At 38.5% G+C, this 17196-nt stretch overlaps 1 protein-coding gene across 33 annotated transcripts in view; it reads left to right on the top strand.

The window, feature by feature from the left end:
- The window catches only part of ALPK1 (alpha kinase 1), a 116827-nt gene that overhangs the window by 40020 nt on the left and 59611 nt on the right, over positions 1–17196 (top strand). For 2 of the 33 annotated variants that reach the window (XM_042251834.2, XM_060416779.1), the window contains exon 3: positions 5595–5704. The exons of 29 other annotated variants lie outside the window; for them this stretch is intronic. The gene's annotated coding sequence lies outside the window, so the exon portion shown is untranslated. Of the gene's footprint in view, positions 1–1852; positions 5705–10845; positions 10946–17196 lie in introns of those variants that run through there. 2 more of the 33 variants (XM_060416769.1, XM_042251838.2) reach the window with 2 other exon arrangements.

The raw sequence follows: 17196 nt of genomic DNA, 5'->3' as shown, positions 1-17196 counted from the left end.
CAAATTCATTATGTCTTTCCTTAAAGAGCTTTTAAATTTATTGATCTTCTCCTCAATTATTCTCTTTTTACGTCCAGTAATGATGTGTGAGATGGTAGTGTTGGGAAAAGCCTAAGGAGGAGTGTGGGGAAAATGCAGCCAACTGGTCACTTCTGAGGCTATTACGAGAACCAAACAACAGGTGCTTTTGTTTAGGGTCAATTCTCTTCTGAATCTCTATGCAGACAAAGGCCCCTCTGCTGTCTATAGATCAACATGAAGATATTATACCAACAGAATAAGACAGGATTATGTTTGGCATTGCAGCCTAGTAAAGATTTTGAAAACCTCACAATTTGTGCAAAAATTGTGCCCACAATTGTCTTCATCCTCATCATTGAGTCCATGGGTTTTGAAAGCCAGCAAATGAGTAAAGAAGAAAGAGCAAGTGCTTCTTTGTGAACCAATAATTTGGCTTTCTCTAGAAGCAATCCTTGAGGCTCAGCTTGCTCAAGTTCTTATAATTGGATCATTAGAAAATCATACAGAGCAGAAAGTAGAGGCTAAGAATCCATAAGTGAAAATAGACTTTAAAAACACGGGAAGATGAGCTTGTACAGTTAGATATTGGTTCTCTTGTTCAGAAGGTCCACTTACCCTTTTTGACCTCTTTTTGCTGCTGTTCTAAACAATTGTTACATGGAATTACTGTGTTTTAAACAACACCATGGACAAAGGAGTAAATAGTTTATATCTAAACTATCACAATTAACCATTGTCTTCTAAAACCTCACATATAATTACTTCAATTGACTGTAGCACAAGCCACTCACTTCCATTTCTACAACTAAGAAAAGGGAGTTAAAACAAATGGCTTAAATTTGGGGGAGGTGTGTGTCTATACTATTTCATTAGCCTCTTGACAGGTTATTTTATCATGTTCAGAGATATCTAGATGCTATGATAATAAGTTCATTTCAGCAAGTCATAATTTCAAAACCTTACACATTAAAGGAAATGTATAATTTTAAAGCACGATAAAGTTCCTAAAAGCAATACAAATTGTTTCTTTTGAAAATCAGTTTCCTGAACTTCTAAAAACTAGTAGAACATTATGCCTTTCACTTTGAAAAATCACTTGAGAGGTTTGGGATCCTACCCTTGGGCCCTCAATACTCCTCTCTGTAAAGTCAGAATAGAAATAGCTGTCAAACAGTGTCAGAAACATTTTCCGTGTGTGAGGTTATTTTATCTTTATTAAGAGGTAGATATGATTATTAGCTTGATTTTACAGATGAGGAAACTGAGGCTCAAAGAAGGTCAGTAACTGGCCCATTGACTCATATCCAGGAAGTGGTGGAGCCAGACGTGGGTACTTTGGGTTCAAAGCCTCTGTTCTTAGCCCTGGGACCTGGAAGACACAGGATCGAGAATACCGAAATAGTCATCTCCTAATTCCTCCCGGTACTGCACAAGTAAATGTTAGTACTCATCTTCCCTGCTGCTCTTCAGCTCCCCAGTCCTGGCTGTTTGCTCCATGCTATCCGAGGACCTAAGAGGGTGCAAGGGGATTCTTACTCTCTGCTTAGGTTCATCCAGTTTTCCTTCCGCCTGCACGTTAAACACAGGGGGATTGGCCTGCCAAAATCTGATAAATTCAGATAGTAGGGTTCAGGGTTCATTTTGCTGTCTTTTCAAGGACTCCTCCACCACTTCCTGAAAGTTCTGTGATGTAATTTATCTTGACTTTCTTTTAACCAGAAAAACCTTGATTTTTCACTTCCTTGCGAAATCAGTAAAAGCTCCTTTGGAGGAGGAAAGAAGTAGATTTTGAAGACGAATGTTTTGAAGAAAGATCTCTGTTTTGTCTTAGAGTTCACCTGCTTTGTGACACGTGAATGCACCACATTAACTGGCAGACAGCAACACCATCAGCCTGCCTCGAAGAGACCAAAGTAAACACCCATCTCAAAGAGACTGCACTGAAATATGATATCAGCTGCAAGAGAGGGCCATCTCCTCCGGTCAAATGAGAAAAATCATATTATCCTCACTGTGGTATACAAATAGCTTGTAAGCCACATTCTCCATTTGAATGCTAACAATAAAGTGCTAACCTCACCGCTTAGGGCCAGCCTGATCCCATCTCCAAACACAAACACTCTGCCTCGGTTTTGGCTGGGGGCTGTGTCATGGCCTCCCCACCCCCACCCTTTCCTCCCCCCTGTTAATTGGCTGAGACCACCAGAATTTGGAGGACACAGATGTCACTGATCGTTTTCCTAGGGAGCACATTCATGCCCATCTGTTGCAGCCTAGAAGGCTGTTCATATATCCACAAGGCCTTCATTTAATTCTTGTCAGAAAGTAATGTAAATCCAGTTTACCTCAGAGGTCGCAGCCGAGATTTATGCCAATGAGCCCCCTGCAATTTACACACACTGTAGTTGTATAGGATGAAAAGAAAGCCTTTCATGTTGGTGCATATTAACAAGAAAGCCTGCCTTCCGAGAGGGCCTTTTTGATTGAGGTTTCTCCTGATTTTAATACAGCCGATGCCAGTTGGTATACCCAGCTTTAGAAAAAGAGAAAAATCTAATCTTTAAAGTTTCTTCTTTTATAACAGGTAAAAGAGAAAGAGAGAAATCCTAGCAAGTGGCACTGCCATGCCTTTAATTATCCTTACGAAACAAAACTCCCGAGAACTCGGAGAATATAGAGTGTGACAGGAGAGCGTGTTCTGGCTTGAATTACTGCTGGCTGAAATCTAGAGAGAATTCAGTTGTGAGCAATTGTCTTTCCAGTGTGAAAATAGTAGGAGTGACCATCTGAACTAGTCTCTGGCTTTTCAGCTGTCTCTCTCTAGTGTATTTAGAGGAAACTGTGAAATTTGATCAACTTTCTCTGGACCAGGCTGGGTAGAAATTGATTCATTAGTAAAATGGAAGCATACATATGTAATACGCACATATATATTTGTAGAATTATTTTATTGGAAGTCTGATAAGAGTACCTAGAAGGGCTTCTGTTAATCCTATCTTTCTGTGTATTAACACACTCTGAAATATTCAGGACTATGTCAGTAAGCTGGAAGGCAAATGGCTTTAAAAACACCCATGGAGTCAAAATCTTCTTGAAAGTTTGAATATGCCCCCTTATTCTTTATGTGATCTTAAGACAAATTACTTACCCTCCATGACCCTCAATTTTCTTATTTCTAATGTGGGAATAATAAAGCCTACATCACAAGGGATTGTGTCTGAGGTGTATAGTACAAGAAGTATAGAAAGTATTCAACCAATGAAAAATTCCCTCTCCACTCTGCCTTTTGGGGTCAGCAAACTGTGGGTTTAGAATACTAGTTAACTTAATCCAAATACCTAAACATTCAAATCATAAGACTAATTTTTCACATTTAGAAAGTTTTTGAAGACAGATGAAGTTGGAGATTTTTTTTCTTCCATGGTTTGGAATTTTTGTTTTGCTTAACTTTTTATTTCTCTAAAAGTAGAATAGGAGCATGTCACTCATATGGCAAAAATAGTCACGGCCTCTCTACTTACTCACGGTAGTTTATCTTCTGTGTCCCCCAGACAGTGTTAATAGGGGATGAGCTTCTTGTGTTTTTATAGACTGAACTCATTTACCTGTGCTAATAACTTGGAAATATTTGGTATGATTATTTTTGTACCACATTTGCCTTTTTGTTTCTATTTTGCTTAAGATAATATTAAACTTGGGATGTGATTTCAAAGTACAAACTAACAGAGAAATACAATAGCATACCCTACAAATATATATGATGGGTGTATGGGTGGAATAGAGCTGTGATTAAAAAAATACAGTGTGTTATTGGTAACTCATTAGGCAGACACTCCAGATGTACAATCACAATCTGGGCTGGATTATGAAGCTGGATAAAGCCATAGCCTCACTTTACGGAGCCTTACTCCACATTAGGGAACTGAAGCCCAATTTTGCTGGCTATCTAAAGCTGGGACTAGGCAGAATTAAAGTAATTTCAGAATTGTCTTTTGCTGCCTCTCAGAGTTCACGAAAGCCATTCCTTTTTGCCTGTGTGCTGTGCTCAGTTGCTCAGTCATATCTGACTTTTTTAAACCCCACGGATTGTAGCTCACCAGGCTCCTCTGTCCATGGGATTTTCCAGGCAGGAATACTGGAGTGGGTCATTTCCTTCTCCAGGGGATCTTCCCAGATGAGAGATCAAACCCTGGGCTTCTGCATTTCCTGCGCTGGTAAGTGGATTCCTTACCACTGAGCCACCTGGAAGGCCCTCCTTTTTGCTTTACAGTCCTCAAAACAAAATCTTTGCAGAATTTTATAAAGAAAGATTTCAAATATGTGCAGAAGTGGTACAAAATACAAAATCTAATGTAATTTGATTCAGCCTCAACATTTAATGACCTATAGCCAATCTTGCCTAATTTACATCCCCACTTCCATGAGAGAACTGCACTTCCATGCCCCACATCTCAGATTCATATAATTTTATCTGTAAATATTTCAGAGTATTTCCTTAACAGATATGAACTTCTATTTAAGGTAACCACAATACTGTTATCTCACCTTTATGTTTAAGACACTTCCTTAATATCATTTATTGTGACTTAATATTATCATAATATTATATGACTTAATATTTTGCCCCCTCCCTTTTAAAATAAGTTTGATTACTTGGCTCTCATGTTCCAAATTAGTTGTTTTGCTTCCATGACATAGTGGTTTCATGAATACTCTTTCATAATGACCTTCTTTGGGGATATATGTAGTTGGTATATTTTGTGGTATGTGGTAGTATCTTCCTAGAATGAGAATTTATCATCTGATTGAAAAATAAAAATTGAGTCATTATCCTGCTCCTACCCCACCCTCATTGATTCAGTTGGGTAAGTTTTCTAAACTTCTTAGCTTCAAATGAAACTGTTAATATATGGGAAGGCCACTGTAGAACGTGGATGGAAATGATACTGCTCTGGGAGATCCTGCTGAACATTCATTCAGACTAGTCTTTCCCCATGTGGGGTCTTGCAGATTTTGGTACGTGAGTGCTTTTTAAATAAATGTATAGCATTTTCCCCTTTTGATCAGGGCAGGCAAATTGCTGTATGAAGCAGTAAAAAGAGTAAGAGAGGAGTGCATTTATAGCCAGTATAACAAAAAAAAAGACAGTACAGTGCTTAATTTTTAAGTTTACTACCGCTAAAAAAAATGTTTCACTTAAAAGAAATTCAAATGCTTATTGTAATCAGAAAAATCCACTGTGCTCATAAATAATGACCCCACTTCTCAGTTGGCTGTATTGAGGTCTCCTGGGAGGAGATGTATTTCCTCCCTGTCAGGATTAATCTATAAATGCAATCACCACTTAGACTTCATCAGATCCTTCCTTTCTCTTCATTGGTCCCCCTGGAATTATATTACCGCTTGAATAAGGTCAAATTAGGATACTTTTTTTTTTCCCAAGAAAAAACATAGCTGCTCTGTTTTCAGTGCTTTAAAATTTAAGAATCAAGTCTGCTTTTTAAAACAAATCAGGTTATACATTTGTCACAGTATCACCATCTACCTAAATAATACATTTTTTTTTTTTTTAGTGTGTTTATTGGTTTCTTCCCCACAAAATCCAGGACACAGAGTGGTCTCATGAAAAAACCAGTGGACTGAATGTTTAAAAGCTTGTGTCTAACTCCAGCAGATAATCCCAGTGAGTTGTCATTTGAACTTGGACAAATCACTAAATTTCTGACTTTCTTTATCTTCAAATTGGCACCATATTACTTGCCACCTTCCCCACTGTAATCTTATAATCAACCCAATTCTTCTGTTTCCTCTTATCAATATGTACTATGAAATACCTTTTCTTCTATAATAGTGGGAAAGATAGAGTCCATTCTCTGACTTGTCTAAATTTAAGTAAACTCATCCTGTGGGTCTGAATGTTGCTTTGAAATTTTTTGTAAGTTGAATTAGACACTGATTTTATTTCCCCAATGAGGTTATCTTTGAGGATTGGAAATATTTATTCTGTTTCCTGGTAACTTTCAAAAGTTTGAAGTACAATATATAATGGATACTCAATAAATGCTTAACTACCACTCAGGAGTTTGCAAATACTAGTCAGTATGTATTATTTTATTACTCTAAAAGTTTTACTCTAAAAGTTAGTTATTAAAACAAAGCATTAAGGAAACAGTAGTAAACAAAAAATTTTTCTACCAGCTAACTTTTTAAAAACTTTTTTCTGTATCACTGTTAACTCTATACTGGCAAATATTCCTTCAATAGTTAAAAAGCAAAGGAGTTAACACCAAGCCTCAGGTCTCTATCCTCTTTATTAGAGAAAAGAGGAAATAAGAGTTCTTCCCCTTGAGGAACTACAAAAGAAAGTGACTGGAGTGGCTGAAAAACAATCAAATTGTCCCCCAAATCAGGTGATTGACACACTGAGCACATTAGTTCCGACAGTGAGTGGCATTTTACTCAGTAGCAGAACTCTTACAGAAAGCATAGAATCCTGAGATTCTAAAACGGTACTCATTTTCCAAGTCAGCCTGAAGAAGAGAGGGCCTGCAGGTTCTCTGCAGGTTCAGAGAGAGCAGAGTGGACCTGGGTTTTTAACTGAGCCTTTTTATTTACTTTTTAAATTTTATTTTTTTAAATTGGAGGATAGTTGCTTTAGAGTGTTGCGTTGGTTTCTGCCATACATCAACATGAATCAGCCATAGACTTCAACGTGTTCCCTCCTTCTTGAGCCGCCATCCCACCGCCCACCCCATCCCACCCCTCTGGGTTTTCACAGGGCACCAGGCTGAGTTCCCTGTGCTACACAGCACCTTCCCACTAGCTAGCTATTTCACACGTGGTAATGTACATATTTCAATGTCACTCTCTCAATTTGTCCCACCCGCTCCTGCCCCCGCGGCGTCCGTAAGTCTGTTCTCTATGTCTGAGTCTCTATTCCGGCCCTGCAACTAGTTTCATCAGTACCATCTTTCTAGATTCCATACATATGTGTTAATCTATTTTTTTTCCTTTCTGACTTATTTCACTCTGTATAACAGTACTTTAGACTTTTCAGCTAAGATGAGCCATGCTGAGGACTCTGTGCGTTTGCATGTATGCTGGGATACCTACCTCAAGAGGTGAAAGCGAAAGCGAAAGTGTTAGTCACTCAGTCGTGTCCAGCTCTTTGCAACCCCATGGACTAGAGCCCGCCGGCTCTTCTTTCCACGGCATTTCCCAGGCAAGAACACTGGAGTGGGTTGCCATTTCCTTCTCCAGGAGATCTTCCAGACCCAGGGTTCGAATCTCCATCTCCTGCACTGCCAGGTGGATTCTTGACCACTGACTGAGCCCCCAGAGCAACTACACCTCAAGAGGTGAATACCCCCCAAACATGCTATCTTTCCTTTTCTGACACTTTTTTCTTTACCATCAGACAAAAGTAGCAAAATTCTGTTGTAAAATCCTTGTCCTACAGAGCCCCATGCCGCTGGGTTGTCACTGTGTTAAAGTAGTTTGGTGTGTGGATGTTTGCCCCAGTGAACAACACTGTTGCCTTTTGGCCCTCAAAGCACGTGAATATCTGAGTGCTGCTCCGTCACGGCCCACGGCCACTTGCCCCTGGAGGAAACACAAGTCTGTGCTTGTTCCCAGGCCAGAAGGAGGCTCCCTGCCAAGATCCATCGGTTGCTGGTGACATGCACACGCTGTGTGAATCCCACGGCCACATGGTAGACTTTTATTATGTCTGTCCAGGAGTGTGGTCTGCCGATCCCCTGTCCGGAGGCCCAGCCCCAGGCGCCTTTGACACTGCAAGTGTAAAATAAATAAGGAGCTTTGCCTGTGTCTCAGAGCAAAGAAGAAGATAAGGGGCCAGGGGTGTTTCTGTCTGATCTGTAATCCGATGGCCGCCCTTTCCCTTAGCTGCTCCCGGGCTCACTTTTCTGATACCTCAGACAGATGACTAAACCAAGTTAGCTGGTTTTTAAGTGGTTCTTTTTAAAGCAAATAAAATTTACATCTTTCTTCCTGAAGTTGTCTGACTGGTCATAATATTTCAATTCTCTAAGAGCATTTTATTCCTTCATTGAATGTGGATCTGGAGAATTATTTAGGGAATAATCCCATTATTACATGGCTTTATACTGAGAAAATGATCAAGAACCTGAAGACTTTACAGAACCAAGCAATTTTTTTCTCAAAGCCATAAACTCTAATGAAGCCAACAAAACCCAAATCCAAAGAAAAAGCAGATTAAGGAGGAACTGGGTGACCCTTTAAAAAATAAAATTTTATTTCTTGAAAATTGTATTGACAACAGTAACTGATACCTACAGAGCACTATTTACATTCTAAGTAACATTCTTCATATTTTACAAATATTAACTCAATTGACCCTTTTAGCACTCTGTGTGATTAGTCCTATGACTAGCCCTTTTTTAGAGATGAGGAAACTGAGACATGATTTGTCTAAGGCTGCTCAGCTGGCAAGTAGTGGAACTGAAATTTAAACCTAAGAAACCTGACTGCAAAACGCAAGTGCTTCACTTGGCGGCCAGCCGATAACTTAGACAGTGAAACTGCAGTTCTTCATATCAATACCTTCGTTTTTCTCTTCCAACAGTTTCAGAGTCCCCTCATTCCTTTTCTCCAATACAGACTGCTTCTTTGCGGGCCATCTCTAACTTCAAAATCCACATGGTTCTTTGAAAACTAACTCTTGGCCATGGGAATTATATATACAGACTTGAAAATATTTTGTTGCAAAGTTAATCTTAATCTTCATATTTGCTGGCCTCACCAAAAGTACATAATGCTTCATAGCCCTGGCAATTTATATCATAGTATGCTTCATGCGGGGCTTCCCAGGTGGCGCTAGCAGTAAAGAGCCTGCATGTCAATGGAGAAGACAGACACGGATTCGATTCCTGGTGTGGAAAGATTCTCTGGTGAAGGGAATGGCAACCCACTCCAGTACTCTTGCCTGGAGAATCCAATGGAAAGAGGAGCCTGGTGAGCTACCGTCCATAAGGTCACAAAAAGCTGGACATGACTGAAGCAACTTAGCCGCATGCAGGCATGCATGCTTCATGCTATTTCCATATACATACCATAGCATCACCTGGACTTTCTCCCTATTCCACCCCTGGAAACTTCCAGTAAGTTTGCCATTCTGACTCTGTAGGAGTAAATGGAGCACTTCAGTTGCCTCATCCGCCACAGCACAGACTGCTCCATTTCTTCTCTTAATGAAATTTCTCTTTTAAAAGAGAATTGTTTCTCTCCTAGCAAATTACACTTTCTGTGTTAATCTCCAGAACTCTAATACTATTTAAAAGATAGCAAACAATGCTCCAACTAGCGCACAATTGCACTCATCTCACACGCTAGTAAAGTAATGCTCAAAATTCTCCAAGCCAGGCTTCAGCAATACATGAACCGTGAACAAAGAATTGATGCTTTTGAACTGTGGTGTTGGAGAAAACTCTTGAGAGTCCCTTGGACTGCGAGGAGATCCAACCAGTCCATTCTGAAGATCGGTCCTGGGTGTTCTTTGGAAGGAATGATGCTAAAGCTGAAACTCCAGTACTTTGGCCACCTCATGCGAAGAGTTGATTCATTGGAAAAGACTCTGATGCTGGGAGGGATTGGGGGCAGGAGGAGAAGGGGACGACAGAGGATGAGATGGCTGGATGGCATCACCGACTCGATGGACGTGAGTTTGAGTGAACTCTGGGAGTTGGTGATGGACAGGGAGGCCTAGCGTGCTGCAATTCATAGGGTCACAAAGAGTCAGACACGACTGAGCAACTGAACTGAACTGAACTGAACTGAAAGTGTGTTTTGAGGACAAGTCAGAACCCCTGAATTCTTATCCTGATCTTTGCTTGTTACTCGACCTCTTTCTGCCTTTCACTCCTCTTCACGGCTCAAATTCTTTACCGAGAGTTTGAGTAGACAATATCTGCTTCCCAAAAACATGCCTCAGATTAAAGGCCCTTCAAATCTGTAAGAATAATTTTTCCTACTCTGTGACTGGCTCCCAGTTTCATGCAGTTCTGGATTTGAGACATAACAGAGTCAGTATATGGGACTGCTCTTCTTCTATTTGGGGTGCAGAGATACAAAGAAAACTCCCCTAGAAGGATCATTTGGCAGTCATAAGCACAGGAGCCCGGAGCAGGACCAGATGGCAGGCCTGACTCACCTTGACCTGAGAAGTTGCTTTTCTCGCCATGGGGGCTAGGCTAATAGTTCTTCAGATGTCACCGTAGCTGATGAAGTGGGTAACTGTAGCCGGGGAGTAACAGCAGCAGACCCTGAAACAATGACTTTTTCTTTTTCCTCTTCTTTCTTCCTGAGGCCAGCAGGTAACCTGTTTGTGACCCGGAACACTCTCATTGCACTTTCCTGTGCAGTCAAGTTTGATAAACACATGCAGGGAACTGGAGAGGGTGGTGCGCAAGAGCAGGAGAGAAAGAGGGAAGAGGCAGCACTGGGCTCCAATCTCCCGTTTTAACAAGGCGTGGCCCTGAGGTTGGAAACCTTGGTACCAAAGAGCCATAGCAAAGACCTTCATTTTCACTTATAGAATTTTCTAACGTCTATTTCACTATTTTTTTAAAATCCCAACATTTTCCTTTATCAATGGAAGGGAAGATAAATTTCTGTGCAATCTAGTGTTTGTTAAACTAACGGTTCAAGTCGCCTGTCTCATAAATTCTTTCAGTAGCCTGTGCATACTCATGGCTTCCCAACGCAAGAGGAGGATCTCTTCCTTGAAGTCGAACTTCATTCCCCAACTAGATTTCTTTCCTTCTCTTCTCTCTTCAGCTATTCCAAATCCTACCCTGGAGAAGCCCCTGTGCAAGTGCGCCTCCCTGCTCTGAAATCCTGAGCCTTTTACTCTCTTTTGATGAAATCACCGGCTCCAGTCCTAAGGGTTTGTTACCTATGCAATACACCTAGACTTGAATTTCCATCTTATTATTTTTAGTTTTTTCATTAAATGTCAATAGGCATCAAAAACTTGTGCAGTAGGTGTAATATACACAAAACACAGTGAATATCCATAGATCCAACAACCAAGTTAAGTAAAAGAACCTATCACTTCCTTTGAAATCTCCCGTGTCCATATACCCACCTCCCAACTTCTTCACTCTTCCCTCAGTAAATCCAGTGTTCTGAATTTTTGGTTTATCATTCCCTTACTTTTATTTGTAATTTTACCTTATGTATTTGTATCTTATGTATGTTGTTTAGTTGTGAATGTTTATAAATTGCATGCATGTATTCATCTGTGGCCTCCTTTTTTATTTCCAAAATTCATCCATGTTGTTGTATGTAACTGTAATCACTCATTTGCTTATTCTATTCAGTGTATAATTACACTTCAGTTTTCTAATTCATTCTCCTATTGATGGGTATTCAAATTGCCTCCTATTGTTTGCTACTACAAACTGTGTTACAGTGAACATTTTTATACGTATTTCCTCAACCCAGATCCAAGAGCTTCCCTAAACTAGAGTATATGCCTAAGAGTGGACACCGAGCCACAGTGTGTGCGCATCTTTGATTTTACTGGATATTACCAAGCAGTGGTGGATGGGAATAAAACGCTGACTGTTCTTGACAACTATTATCCAACTTACATTTTTCTTCCAATCAAGAAGTTGTGAATGTGTTTCATTGTGTTTTGAGTTTATGTTTCTTAATTACTGATGAGCAAACTCTGGGAGATAATGAAAGACAGGTAAGCCTGACCTGCTGCAGCCCATTGAGTCATAAAGAGGTGAATATGGCTGAGTGACTGAACAACAGTAATTACTGATGAGGCTGGATTCTTTTCGTAAGTCCTTTGACCATCATGTTTCCTTGTGTGAAGCATCTGTTCAATTTTTTGCTCATTCTTTTTCTTCTATGATCCTTCTCTTACTGGTTTACAGGAATTCTTTACATATTCTGGATAGAAATCTTTCGTCAGTTACATATGTTACAAATACTCTCTCTCAGTTTGTGACTTGTCTTTTCATTTTCTTTTTGATGTCTTTTCATTAATCAGAAAAGTATCTTTCCAGTTAATTAAATATATCAATCTTTTCCTTTATAATTTTCTATTTTTGTGTTTAACAAATTCTTTCCTAACCGTAAGTCATAAAGATAATCTTTTAGGTATATTTTTTAAGTTGAATGGCTTTGTTTTTCACATTTTGGTCTTTAATCTGACTTGTATTGATTTAAAATAAACAGTGAGCTCAAAGTTATATATTGAGCTCTGTAATAAGTCAAGTTTTCATATGTATTAGACTCCTGATTTTATTTAGAAGATCAGTTTGGTCTATCTTAGTGCCAATAATTTTTGTATCATTTAAGGTGATTTTTTATTATTGACATTGTCTCTACTAATGCTTTTTGCCTTGAAGTCTATTTTATCTATTAATATAAGTACATCAGCTTTTAGTTAGTATTTTTCTAGTATATCTTTTTCCATCTTATTACTTTTACCTTTTCTATATTCTTATGCTTTCCTAAATCCATGTAACTATTTTTAATCTAGTCTATCATTATCATTTTACTATAGTATTTAATTCCTTTATCTTTATCAGAAGCATTGATATGTTTATGTTCCACTTTGAATTACACTTGGCTATGTAGTATTTATCATTTCATAATAATGACTTCTTTGACTTGAGTCATTTAGAAGTATATTTCTTAATTTTCCTTTTTCTTGCCTTCTTTTAGATCTTTTTTTTTTTCATTTTTTTCCTTCTGCTAGTTTTAAAGTTATATGTTTTATTTTAATTTTTTAGGGATTATCTTAGACATTTTATCAGAGTCTAATGTTAATGCCTCCAACCCTTCTGACCAATTCAAGGATCTTAGAAAACTTAAATGTCAATCACTGTCCTTTGACATATATGCTTGTTGTTTGTGTTTGTATATATATTTTTAATATTTTTCACCCTACAAGACAGACGTTGTTGTAGATTTTTGCAATCACTATTTGTTTATACTTAGCCAATAACATACCACTTTTATGGTTATTATTTCTCTTTGAATCTCTGGCTCTTCACCTGTAATTAGTTTCCTTCTACCTAAAGTACTAACTATAGACGTATGCTTGAACTATTGATGTTTATTATTATTTTGCAGGGTTTCCCCCTTCTAGCATATATTAAAGCTATCTTTTCACTGTCTCCTAGTTTCCGTTGTTGCTTTTAGGTAGCTATCTATAAATTTATTGTTATTTCTTTGACGGTAATCTGCCTTTTCTCTCTGGCCATTTTAAGGATCTTCTCTATATCTTTTTTGCTCCCTAGTTTCACTGTGATATTTCTAGGTATGAATTTTTATTTGTTTGAGTATTATGGGAATTCTGATTATTGTCTTTCTCCTGGCCTAAAAGTTGTTAGTCATCCTCTCTCCAAAGTCATTCTGTTTCTTTCCATCTAGGACTCTGGATATATGTTAGAGCTCTTCCTCAGTCCTCCATATTTCTTAATCTCTCTCGCATTTTCCATCCCTTTGTCTTTTTCCTGTTGCCTTCTAGGTGGCATGTTCTGATGTATCATTCAGTTCAAAAGTTCTGTCTTCAGCCAGAGCTAAATTTGATCAAATATATCCAATTCCTTACATTTAAATTTTTTAATTATTATTAAAATTGAATAATAGAAATTTTATGATTTTCAATATGCCCTTTTATAGTTTCTCGATCTTTATTCATACACTCAACATACTCTTTCAGTTCTTTAAACATGCGTATTCTGTAGTATAGATCTGAAATCCCCTCATCTATAGTCTTTTGTGGGTCTAATTTTACTATCTGCTGTTTCTGCTTTCATCCATTGTTTCTTTTTACCTTATATATTTTGACAGCTTTGATCTGGAGCTCACATTTCTTGGTATTTTATAGGTGAGCATCTTTGAGACTTGGGTTGAAATCAGATTTCTTTAGAGATGATTATGTTTCAGTCAACCAGTTGGCCAAGAAAACCACCAACCTGGGCTTATTTGTAAATAATTTACTTAAAAATAATTATCAGCTAGAGGTTTTTTGGATCTGTGACTTCAGATTTGCAAGAGAAAAACTTTTTGTTCTCTTCCTTGAAGCTTCCTATTTTACCATAGACCATTTTCCTGAAAAGCAGGGGAAGAAGATGAGAAAACATTTTTAGCTCACCCATATGCTGCGATTCATGGGGTTGCAAAGAGTCGGACACGACTGAGCGACTAAAATGAACTGAACTGAACTGAACTGATGCTAAAAGTGCAACCTTTTAGGATCTCAGTTTTATGCAAGGGGGTGGTGGGGCGGTGGTCTCTTCTTATACTTCCCTCCTGGGTAGTCCTTTGGTTTTATTTCCTATCCTCCCACATTCTAAAATAATGAAAACCAGTTTCAGCTCACAATGTTTGGCAGATATACTCAAGGCAAAGGTTAGCTTCTGTGTTAACTTTCTAGCTTCCAGTTTTCACTTGTTTTGTCTTCTGTGCAGTCTTTCCTCTCTTGCTATTTCGCTGATACACTTTAGGGATTTTAACATGCTTCTCCAGTGTTATTAGTTGTTTTCAGCAGGAATGTTGGTCAGAGCATAGTCTTCCATACTGCTAGAAATATAAGGCTACTCTTTAGCTGTTTGGTGGCTTAGAAGTTGGCTTCTCTTCCCTTTTTATGCAGTTTTTAAATGGTAACAAATGTCTGTCATTCAAACATCCAACCAAGCTACACAGTTGTGTTACACTCCAATCAGATCTTTTTCTCTTTTAATTTACCCATTTCCACCACCAATCCCTTCCTTGTGGCTCAGCTGGTAAAGAATCCACCTGCAGTGCCAAGACCTGGGTTCAATCCTGTGTTGGGAAGATCCCCTGGAGAAGGGAAAGGCTACCCACTCCAGTATTCTGGCCTAGAGAATTCCATGGACTGTATAGTCCATGGGGTCGCAAAGAGTCGGACACAACTGAGCGACTTTCACTTCACTTCACTACCAATCAGTACAAGACGTGTTATGGTCAGAGGGGACTTGTGATGTGGCTCAAAAGAGGATGAAAGTGTGGGAAAGACTGGATTGTTGTTGCTAGGGCCTGATAGGAGAAACATATTCTTTTTGTTGAATATATTTTCTCCTAAAAACAATGTGATAAATAATTTTGAGTGTAGATGAAAAAGATTTTTAGTATAATTATTCATGTGCATATGAATTAAATGAGTTCTGTAAGCTTGCTTATAAATTTAACCAACCATTAATTGAATTCCAAAGATAATTTAAATTGAGCATTTAGAATACAATCATGTGTGATATGCTTTGTATAGTTAATTTTTTATATATGTATGTGTTATTCCTCTAATTAGTTGTAAATTCCCTAATGGTAGAGACCATCTCTTTTACTTCTTTATGCTTCCCCACATCCTCAAACCTGAGATTCTCACTAGTTGGCTGGTCAATTATTACCGAGGTGGTAGCCAGTAGACCATGGAATACCTTTGGAGTTCTTTCATTTTCCTTAATTTATCCCCTAGTAGAGGCACTGATCATACAGTGGAAAAAACTCAAGCATAAATACCAAAAGAAATGGGGCTTTGAATAATTGCCTCATTTTCTTCTTTCTAATGATGGCCAACTTGCCAGTTATTCTGTAACTTAGCCACTCAGCTAAATTCTTAATCATGGATAGAACTGAAGTATCAATATGCCAAAATCAAATGCAGAATGTGTGAACACATGGCCATTTGGCTGTATGTATGCATGTGTGTCTCAAATTGTATGATTCTGTTTGCATGTTTCATTGCTTTTTCTGGCCTCTTTCTACTTGATTTTTAAGGAAAAAAATATAGGGGACATTAAAATAGAAAAAATAATACATCGATTATAAAAAAAAATTGGGAAACATCCATTTTCCAATTTGGAAATAATGTATAGCTCATAGAGTGTTACAGTTCAAGGGGGAAAAAATTGATATGTGTTAAAATTGAAAATGATTCTTTTTATACGTGAAGCTGAGCAAAATTTTCAGTGGGACTGTTGCCTGAAGGAAAATTTCCTGGGCTCCAGCCTCTGTTATGTCTAACAATGAACCATACAAATCTAGACAGATGGTTGGATTCCAAAGTGTTTCTCATATGACAGTATTTTCTTCCTATTGTCTCTCCTGAATTCTATAGGGAAAGGGGGAAATGCTGTAACTTTCAAAAAAGTATGGAGAATATCTTCAGTACAGTTTGGAAATTCATAAGGAACAAACATTCATTGTCCTGGAAATCTCTCCTTCCTTTTTAGACATGCTTTCTTGATTAAAACCTGGTTGCTTATGTTGGACAGTATGATTTATCTTCCTTACTATATTGCTAGAAATAGATGTATTTATGCCTTTTCTTGTCTGTATTCTGTGTCTCAAAGTATGTCAACATCATCCATTCAGTTTTGAGCTATGGTGAAGCAGACATTTGGGACGAATCCTTAAGAGCATTCCTAGCCATCCAACACCAAAGCTGCAACTACTCCATAAACAGTTCCCAAATCTGTCCGATTTTCTATATTTCTGATATCATTACTCTAGTGCAGAGTCCTGGTATCTCTCACCTGGATTCTTGCAATAAGTACTTAACTGATCTACCTGCCATTTCCTCCCTGCCCTCAATACACAAACTATGTTCAAAACAGGATGATCATTCCCAGGTGTAAAGCTGGTTGTGTTCCTATTGTTGCTAGTAGTTTTCTGTGACTCTTAGGGTAAGCACAAAATTCCTTACCTAGTACGCAAGGCCTTTCACAGTCCCTGCTTACCCTTCCAGCATCACTTCATATCAACTTTCTCCTTTTATGTATAGTTCAGCCAACCTGACTTTCCATTCCCTCTATACTTCCTCCTACATTAGTTAGGGCTGTTCCCTACCATTTCAACTTCATTAAGCCTTGTTCCTCTTTCAGAGCTTGATTCAGGCATCACATCCTCCTCGAAGCCCCCAGTAACCCACCCTGTCCTTACCCAAATGATTAGGTCAAGTCCTGCTGTTTGCCCTCACAAAACCATGGATCTTATCTCTCTTTCACAGCACTTAGACAAAGGGAAGAGATTTATGATCTTGTGCATCAGGAATTAGGGTTTCAAGTGAGGAAACAAAAGCAAAGAAGAATATTCAGCAATAATCTGGCCTCTAAGATTCAAGCCAACACTTCTAAACCACAGAGGAAA

The sequence above is a fragment of the Ovis aries genome, chromosome 6, assembly GCF_016772045.2.
Source record: "Ovis aries strain OAR_USU_Benz2616 breed Rambouillet chromosome 6, ARS-UI_Ramb_v3.0, whole genome shotgun sequence".
Taxonomy (NCBI): domain Eukaryota; kingdom Metazoa; phylum Chordata; class Mammalia; order Artiodactyla; family Bovidae; genus Ovis; species Ovis aries.
This window is presented reverse-complemented; position numbering and strand designations above follow the sequence as displayed.